At 38.6% G+C, this 10,253-nt stretch overlaps 1 pseudogene; it reads right to left on the reverse strand.

The window, feature by feature from the left end:
* Positions 1-320: 320 nt before the first annotated feature.
* On the reverse strand, positions 321-2,039 carry LOC122747799 (annotated as a pseudogene).
* Between the last annotated feature and the right edge of the window lie 8,214 nt (positions 2,040-10,253).

Genomic DNA, 10,253 nt, shown 5'->3' on the forward strand with positions numbered 1-10,253 from the left:
TTCTAGCTCTTTTTTGTGGTGCCAATTTTAAGTAGATTTTATTCTCCAGAATGAGAATCGCATTTCCATGGTTTACAGTACTGATAAAGTGTGATGTTGCTCACTTCTCTCCCTCTGCACAAATTTAAGTATTCAGAATGCCCAGATTTACACAGTAGTTTAAGTGTTGCTTTCAAAATGCTACTGCCTTGGCTATAATTTTGACTCATTTTCTGGAAAGTTGTATGGAATGCTCTTTCTTCTGGTGCATTTAGTTGACCTCTTCAGTGATGGGTCAGGAAGAAGCACCGTTGGATGGGGCTGCTCCACCCCCTGGGAACCTACCAGGCATGCCTCCTGGCATGCCCTCTACACTCATGATACAGCTTAGTAATGATGGGGTTGCAGACCTCCATTTCTTTCTGTTGATTCTCAGATTTTTCCTTCTTAGCAGTCTGGTTCTTATCTAGTCAGTTGATTATTTCATTAAATTTGTCAAGGACCTTCTGTTTGTCTTCATCACCAATTCTGCCTTGGAGTTTCTCATTCTCTATGTTAGCTTTCATGTTGAAATCATAAAGTCCAGGAGAATTCTTGGAATCCACCTTGTCTTTATGCTTCTCATCTTTAGCCTTGCATTTCTTAGCCTCCTGGAATATACACTTAATGTCTTTTTTGCTCAGACAACCTTTGGCATTGATGATGGTGATCTTATTCTCCTTGCCTGTGCTCTTATCCACAGTAGAAACATTCAGGATACATTTGCATCAATGTCAAATGTTATTTCAATCTGAGGAACACCCCTGGGGGAACAGGGGCTGGAGGTGGGTCCTCTGAGCTCAAACTTGCCTTTGTCATTGCTTTCTCACCTTCATAAACTTGAATAAGTACACCAGACTGGTTATGTGAGTAGGTGGTAAAAGTCTGAATCTGCTTGGTAGGGATGGTGGTATTGCATTTGATGAGAACTGTCATAACTTCACCAGAAGTTTCAATTCTAAGGGAAAGAGAAATGATGCTCAATAATAATTAAGTCCTACATATAACTCAGATTTGTTTCCAGACAAGATAGCAGCTTGGACAGCTGTACCATAGGCAAAACCTCACCAGGATTGACATTCTTGTTAAGTTTTTTTTAACACTGAAAAAGTCCCGTAGAAGTTTTTGGAATCTGAGAGGAGCCACCCATAGAGATGATGTCACAAATCTGTGATTTATCTATATGGACATCTCTTAGGGTCTTTCCCATAAGGTCCAGGAAGAGGTCAGCATTCAGCCCTTTGAAACAGGCATGAGTGATAGAGGTGTAGAAGTCAATACCTCCATAGAGGAAGCCAATCTCAATACTGGCCTGGGTACTTCAGAAGTGGTGTGCAGAAGGCAGACAGCACTTTTGTTCCCACTGATGTCCTTGTGCTTTTGCTTGAACTCAGAAATGAAATGGTTGACTGTGTAGTTGTCAAAGTCCTCCCCACCCAAATAGATATCCCCAGCTGTGGACCTGACTTCAAAGAAGACTTCAGTGGTAAGAAGAGAGGCATTGATGCTACCAGCTTCAAGATAAAAGATCAACGCATTTCTCTCAGCACCAACCATTTTGTCCATAAGCAATAACAACAGTAACAGCTGGCTCATTGATGCTTTGGAGCACATTAAAACCAGCCACATTTCCAGCATCTTTGGTGGCTTGACATTGGGAATCATTGAAGTAGGCTGGTATTGTGACCAGAGCATTTGTGAATCTTCCCAAGGTAAGGTTCAGAAATTGTTTTCATCTTGGGCAAAACCATAGAATATACTTCTCCTTTATAAAAACTTTTGGTTTCCCTTTTGTCCTCCACTAGGACCTTAGGCCTACCTACATTAATGACTGTGTTGGTGGGGTTCATTGCAACTTGATTCTTTGCAGCATAACCAATTGATCATTCTGTGTCAGTGAAGGTGACATAGTTTGGGGTGGTCCTGTTTCCTTGGTCATTAGCAATGATCTCCACTTTCCCATGTTAAAAGACTCCTACATAGTAATAAGTGGTGCCAAGATCAATGCCAAGTATGAGTCCCTTTGACATGGTTTCTGGGGTATTGAGGGTTATAGCTGATCACTGTGGAATAGAAAGAGCTGCTGCTGTACTGAGTAGAGCCTTTCTAGATCTTTTCTTCATTATGTGCTTAGAGGAAATCTCTTGAAATAAGCAAGGGTAAATGCTATTTCCAGTGCCCTGATACAAACACACACACACACACACACACACACACACACACACACACACACACACACACACACACACGTTCTTTGCTATTGCCAGGGTCGATTCTTGGTAGAGACATAGAAGCAGATGGGAAGGAGTCAGAAGTGTGTAATAATGATGCCTCTGAGAGGCTGTGATTTGACTGGTATGTATGATAAATACATTCACCCTCATTCAACCTTGTAGCTCACAATAAATGTTATGTAGAAATTGTGGGCTTTGAATTTCCTTGTGACAGCTAAGTGGTTCAGTGGATAGAGTACTGGGTCTTTGGGTGAAGAGTTTGATGCTTCTGGTCTAATCTGTTAACCTCATTTTACAACTGAGGAAACTGGGGTCCACAGAAGTTACATTTCCTGTTCGCAGGTAATAAATGGCAGAACTGTATTTTGGATAGAGGTCTGCTGATTTTCACTACCCTTGTTATATGCAATGTTGGCTAAAGGCAATGTTGGCTAGATGTAGAGAAAAATAGGAGGGGAAAGCCTCTTTCTTGACTGTATCTGCCTTTCACTAAAGGCCCTCTTTGGCATCCCACAAATTATTCTATGAGTTCTCTTTATATTACAAAAAAGTGTAGGAGAAATTGCCAGAAAAGTGACAAATAGATCCCAGTATTTTTTCTGATATTTTTAGAGTAAAACATCAATCAATCAAAAGTATTTTTAAGTGCCAGATATGTGCCAGGTATTAAGTAAGCACTACAGTTAAAGACAAAGAATGAAACAGTTCCTACTCTCAAGGAACTTACAAAAGAGATATGTATTTGTTTGCTTTGGAGAAAGTACACTTGATTGACTTAGAATTTTTGAGCTCTTAGCTTTTGCCAAAGTATATGACTTAAGATGCATTCCATTTCTTCTTCTTCTTCTTTTTTGTGGGGCAATTGGGATTAAGTGACTTCCCCAGGGTCACACAGCTAGTAAGTGTTAAGTGTCTGAGGCTGGATTTGAACTCAGGTCCTCCTGAATCCAGGGCTGGTGCTCTATCCACTGTGCCACCTAGCTGCTCCTATTCCATTTCTTCTTAGCTCAGAAGAATTTATATGAACATGGAAGCAAGATTTTCTGAACATCAGTATTTTTTTTTTTTGTGGGGCAATGAGGGTTAAGTTACTTTCCCAGGGTCACATAGCTAGTAAGTGTCAAGTGTCTGAGGATGGATTTGAACTCAGGTCCTCCTGACTCCAGGGCCGGTGCTTTATCCACTGTGCCACCTAACTGCCCCCATCAGTATATTTATTGATTTTGGTGGGGGGTGAAGTAGAAAGGATGGAAGGCCAGTCTCCCAACAGCAATTTGCTTTGCTACTCATAGATAGCTTCCTTGTGTCCCTGGCAGCCTATCTCTAAATGGGAATAATATTATTTATATAACTGATAATCCAATAGTGTCATAAAACTTAAACAGTGATTGACTTAGTAGGGTATATTAATGTATGTGGTTCTAGGTGGCTGTTTAAATTCTACCATATAAAAATGGTGAGGTCATAGTCAGTGTGGTGAACATGGTTCACCATCCTTCCTCCCATGTGTTTTCATGTTCCCACAGTTGTCCTCCTTCAGTGACTCTTGTCCTGAAATTCCTACTGTCAGTTTATTACCTCCTTCTGCAACAAAAGCCCAATATTTACTCTCTACCTTCATTTTTAGCAGTATTTCATTTCACTGCCAACTTTTCCATCTCTCTCTATAGCCAATAGGGTACTTCTTAGCACAATGCCAGGCAAATAGTAAGTGATTAATAAATCTTTGTTTGCTTTGCCATGCCTAAACCTTTTTTTTTTTTTTTGGTGAGGCAATTTGGGTTAAATGACTTGCCCAGGGTCACACAGCTAGTAAGTGTCAAGTGTCTGAGGCCTAATTTGAACTCAGGTCCTCCTGAATCCAGGGCTGGTGCTCTATCCACTGCGCCACCTAGCTGCCCCATACCTAAACCTTTTATAACTAAAGTACCACTCTGAATTTAGCTCCAGCTCTCCTCAACTCAAAGGGCTTCTTACTAACTGGGGTTCATTATGTACCAATATTTTCTTTGCTCTGTTTGTTGTAGCTACTTCTGAACACTTCCTCTTTGGTCTAATATTACTGCGTGGGGATGCAAGGAGGTGTTCAGTGAGGATTTGAACCTTTGATGTGAGAGCTTGCCAAGCTCTTTTCAGGGCTGCTCACCCATCTTTGTCACCCAATTCTTATCCGTGGCTCCAAGAAGTGGTAGTATGTGCAGTGGCTGCACCCCAATAAAATCATCTTGGCAGACAAGCTAAACCTGGTTGAGGTTCAGCTCAACTGTGAGTTAGCAGGATGTCTACGCTAAGCATGTGAAGACTTCCCCCAGTGGAAGGAGTAGAAGAGAAAAATTTGTTCCAAAGGTCATGGAGGTAGTTGAAGCAGGCACTGTGGAGGATCTAGATCTTGGTCAGATATTGAAGATGCCAAGGTCATCCATTGCACCTTGGGTCATTGCCAAACATCTTGATTTTTGTCTTGTCATTTGATTTTGATTTGTCAGGAAGAGAGAGTGAGGCTGATGACTTTGTACCACTCTGTCACACTTAAATACAATTAATTCACAAAGGAGTCAAGACGTCACCCTGTGATGTCATCGGTCCTCTATGAAAATGAAGGATGAATAATGAACAACACCCCAACTCAACAACAAAAACTCAACACCATCCCATCTCAACATAGATCATCATATTTAATCTTCAATCATAGCTTCAGGTCACACAGGCTTTATCCTTTGGGTCTGACTCCTAATCATTGTAGTGTTAGAAGAACTGGGTGTGAAGCCTAGAGTCTTGAGTTTGAATTCTGCTTTTGCTACTTGCTACCTGCAATATCTTTGACAAGTCATTTTACCCCTTAAGTCCCAGTTTCCTTGTCTATGGAAGAGAAGCTCCTTAAAAGGAGATGTTTTGTTTTTATTTTTCTTTTGTAGCATGCAGGGTATTACCATCTCAAGCTCTGGGCTCCCAGAATAGCTACAGTAGAATCAAGATACTTTGGAAGTTCATACCTATTAAATATTTTACCCTATAACCTCTCATTGAGAACATTTTTGAAATGAAATAAGATAGTGATAAAAGTAGCAGTAAAACATTTCCCCATTAACATGGTAGCACACTGATACTCAAAGTCATACACCTCTGTCTGCTTCAGTTTCTTCAACTATAAAATGGGAATAATAATCCTATCTACCTTACAGGGTTGTTGTGAGGATTGGATGAGATATTTGTAAAGTAAGTGTTTAATAAATGCTTCTTCCCTTTCCCTTCCTCCCAGGATCCGCATCCCCATCATTGAGAAGAGTAGAATACAGAGATATCATAAATTAGGAGCTCATGTTAGTGGCATATGGAATCAGGGGAAATATTGGAGGGCCAACTAATGTTTCTAATAATGATGGGTTATCTATGCCTCTTGGTAATATTATCTTACTATTCTCTCTGGACTTGATTCCTGCAATAAAATTATTTCTCCTGGGCCTGCACATGGCTTTATTGTCTCTGTTGTTCCCTCCTCTAACTCTCTACTGGGATTCTCTATTCTCTGTTGGGCAACTTGTTCAGCTGGTGTCATAGTCTCTGTTGGACTTGATAGCCATCTCAGCTCCAGGTTTCAAGAGTTTCATAACTATATCTATTTTTCTTAATACAGGTAAGCTGATAGTTCTTTAATTATAGTCATATCACACCCTGAAGAATGTTAAAGAACTAGAAACTAAGGGGGTATCCATCATGTGGGTGAATAGGTGAACAAATTATGGCATATAAATGAGAAGAAGTCAAAGAAGTCCAATATTCATGCATCTAGGTGGGAAATGCCATATCAAGGTGGATAGCATGCTTTATGAGTGGTATTTTGGAAGCACGGGTAGTCATTATATCGATCAGATAAGTCTTTTACATTAAATTACAAGAATTATTCTCCTACTCTCCTTTAAAAAACCAGACAGAAGGCCCCCATTATAAGATTTTCTTTCTATCCTCTTTATATAGAGTAGACCCTTTTCATTGTTTCTTTAAAAAATTACTTTTTGGGGCAGCTAGATGGCACAGTGGATAGAGCACCGGCCCTGGAGTCAGGAGTACCTGAGTTCAAATCCGGCCTCAGACACTTAATACTTACTAGCTGTGTGACCCTGGGCAAGTCACTTAACCCCAATTGCCTCACTAAAAAAAAAATAAATAAAAAATTACTTTTTGGGGCAGCTAGGTGGTTCAGTGGATAAAGCACTGGCTCTGGATTGAGGAGGACCTGAGTTCAAATATGACCTCAGACACTTGACATGTACTAGCTGTGTAACCCTGGGCAAGTCACTTAACCCTCATTGCCCTGCAAAAAAAGTAAAATTAATTTTTAAAATTCTGAACATAATCAACAACAAATAAAATGAATATTTCTACATACAAAATAGAACAAAACAAAGAATTGTATATGAAACTGAATCCGTGCTATGTATAGGTTATTTCTTTTTAAGTATATAACAATTCAACATATAACAATCAAAGCTGACATACTTGTTTGTGTTTCTTTTTCCTTCCTTCTATTATCTTCTGTGCATATAAAAATGTTCCTATGACCCTTTAGTTTTTCTTTTTCTTTTAGTGACTCCATCACTATCTCCATTCTTCCTCCCATCTTCAGCTCATTGAAAAATGAAAAGAAAAATAAAGCCCTTATAACAAATATGCATAGTCAAAGAAAAAAATACCTATATTGATTGCATTTAAAAATGTATCTCATTCTGTATCTTTCATTCCTATTAATATTCATTGATCAATTTATCTTCTGTAATCCTATCTTTTATTTGGTGATGAACTCTTCCCCTATTCATAGTAACAAAACATATTTCCTTCTTTGATACTCTAATTTGTTTACAATGTGACTTTTTAGATGTGACATTTTTATATCTGTCATGTGTACATTTGGAGCTCAACTTTATATGTAAGATATTGGTCTTTACCTAATTTCTGCCAGACTGATTTCCACTTTTCCCACAAGTTTTTGTTGAATAAGGAGGGCCCAATTGCAAGGGTCTTTAAGTTAATTGAAAACTTTGCTACTATATTTGTATGCTTATGTATTTTGTGGACCTAGTGTGTTCCACTGATTAATTTCTTGGTTTTTTTATTGAGTACTAAATAATTTTGATGATTACTATTTTGTAGTATAGTTTCTTCTTACTCCTTTTCATTTTTCCCCTTAAGATTTTTCCCACTTTATTTCTCCACATTCACTTTTGTACAGCTCTAAATGTTAGAATTTTTAAAAAATGTCAAACTGAAGTCTTCCTCCTTTCAGCTTCTAGCTATTGCTCCTAGTTTTGCTCTTTTGGGCCAAGAGGAACAAATTGAATTCCATTTCTATGTAATATTCTTTCTTGAAGATAGTTCTTCTATTCTAACTAAACCTTCCCCTCCCCAAGCTAAACACAACCAATTCTTTGTACCATATTTTGACGTGGACTTCATGGTTCTTTTCAATCCTTTCTGGACATGTTGCATTTCAAAATATCCTTCCTAAAATGTGGCACCTGGAAGTGACCACAATAATCTCACCTTCCTCAGGGGGTTATCATGAAAATAAAAAGAGATAACCTACATAGGGTATTTTGTAATCCTTAAAGCACTCTGTAAATATTTTTGTTGTTATTGTCGTTATAATTATTACTCTAGATGTGATCTAATATAAAGTATTGTAGGAGTATTAACAGTCTGGATGTGAGGTAATGAAGACCAGCATTAGGACACTGGCAGTGTCAGAGGAAAGAAGGGGATGTCCTTGTTATGAAAGGAAAAGGCTATAGGACTTTTTAACTGATAGCCAGTAATGGAAGGAATTGTCTAGTAGAGGGTGTAGGGATCTGTGGTTACCCTCTGCTGTTTCACAATTTTTATCAGTAATATAAAGGCAGAGATTTCATGTTTATTAAATTTGTAGGTGACATGATGCTGGGAGAGATACCTAACACTTAAATTGACAAAAGCAGAATCCATAAAGACCTCAACAGGTGGAAATCTGGGACAAATCTAAGAAGATAAATATACTAAAGATAAATGTGAAGCCTTAAATTTGGGTTAAAAATCAATTTAGCAAGTACAATATATATGAAGACTGCCTAGGAAGTTGTTTAAAAAGAGCTGTGGGTTTAGGTAGTTTGCTGGTCAGAATATGAATTGGTATGTGAAAAAGGTAATGCAATATTTTGCTTAATTCTAAGAAGCATAGAGTTTAGGACTCAGAAAAGGATAATCTCCCTGTTTTCTGTACTGGTCAGATCACACCTGTAGTTTTGTCTTCATATCTAAACACTATATTTCAGGAAGATGAGGACTTCACAGAATCTATCCCTTAGCCCCATGCCTGACACATAGTAGGTGCTTAATAAATGTTTATTGATGAAATCATAATCACAAAATCTCAGAGATAGAAGGAAGGCATCACAGAAGTCATCAAGTTCAGTTGTTGAACAAGAATCCTCTCCACAATATATCCAATAATTGGGCACCTTGCCTTTCATTAGATACTTCTAGTGGGAGAAAGTGGATGGGAGCCACCTCCTTCCTAGGAAGCAAATTTTATTGAATACTTCTGTTAGGAAAAGTTTCATAAGTTAGCATCACTGCTAGTCAAATACCATAAATACTGTGGCTGAGGCCATAGGGGCTGGTGAGCTTTGTCTGCTGGGGTCAAACAGAAGAAGCCCAATCTCCTCCTCAAGGCAGCCCTTCAGATACAATTGTCATGTCCTTTCCCAACCCCAAGATTTTTCTTCACCAAGCTCTCTAGTGTCAGTTTTTTTCAACTGATCCTTACATGGGATTATCTTGAGGTCCTTATTCATCCTGATTGTTTTCTTCTGGACACTCAAAAAATCATTTTCTCTGATATCTTATACAGATGCAAGGGATTTCCTCAGAAATTTTGCTTTATCTTCTAACATGCTCATATGTAGTTGTTACTTGGCACTGTTGGAAACAAAACTGTTTTGTTTTCTGCAAGGTATTGCAGTATACTCCTGTCCTTCACACTTGCTAGGAGCAAGAAACTCTGGCCCTTAACATTCTTGTTCATAGCACTTGTATATGATTTCTATGACAGACTTTGGCAAATTGCTTCAGTTATACTAGGGACTCCTTAATGATGCTTTATTTATTTCTAGCAGGCCTCCTGCCTTTCTTGTGATATGAAAAGTGTATTTTTCAATCCACCTCATTGTCACTCACCTGACCACCACATGCCAGAACTTCCTGTGCTCCTGTATTCCAGCATGCTAGATGTGATATTTGTTCATGAATAGATGGAGCCTTAGAATCCATATTGTAGCTCTCCTCTTGACATAATCTAAGGACTTTGTAAATCACTTCCCCCCCCCCCTCAGTATCTTCAATGAAGTTGGTTGTAGCAGAATGTATACCTAGAATTTATGATAATAGCTTGCATTTATCTGGCACTGTGTGCTAGGCACTGTGTTAAGCACTTTACAAATATTACCTTATTGGATCTGGAATATGCATCTTTTTTATGTAAGACATAATGTACTTTGAAAGTAAAAAGCCAATAAGATAAATGCTAAACATTTTCATTTGATTCTTGAAGTGGAAAAAATGAGATTTGTTGTTGTTGGAAGTCATGAGCTGCATATTGGTATTAGCTGTCATGGAAGCAGCAGAACACAAGAGAGACTAAGAAGAAGGTGTGTGTGTGTGTGTGTGTGTGTGTGTGTGTGTGTGTGTATGTACCTGTGTGCACACCAGGTGTTGACAGAATTATCTTACCAGGTCTTCTGGTGTGGTTGTTGCTATTTATAGTTTATTATTCTTAAACAACCATTATGTAATTTATTGAATTGCCTTTTTGTATTTTCCCTGCACAGTCCTTGATCAGGAGGTTAAGCAAGCAGACCGTTGTTCCTGTTTGAGTGTTACTAACAAAAGTGACTGGGAATTCAAGTCCCAGTCCTGCTCTGTGGGGCTGGTCATGTATCAAAGTTGATCTGTGCTTTTTGAATGAGACAGATG

The sequence above is a fragment of the Dromiciops gliroides genome, chromosome 3 (assembly GCF_019393635.1).
Source record: "Dromiciops gliroides isolate mDroGli1 chromosome 3, mDroGli1.pri, whole genome shotgun sequence".
NCBI lineage: Eukaryota > Metazoa > Chordata > Mammalia > Microbiotheria > Microbiotheriidae > Dromiciops > Dromiciops gliroides.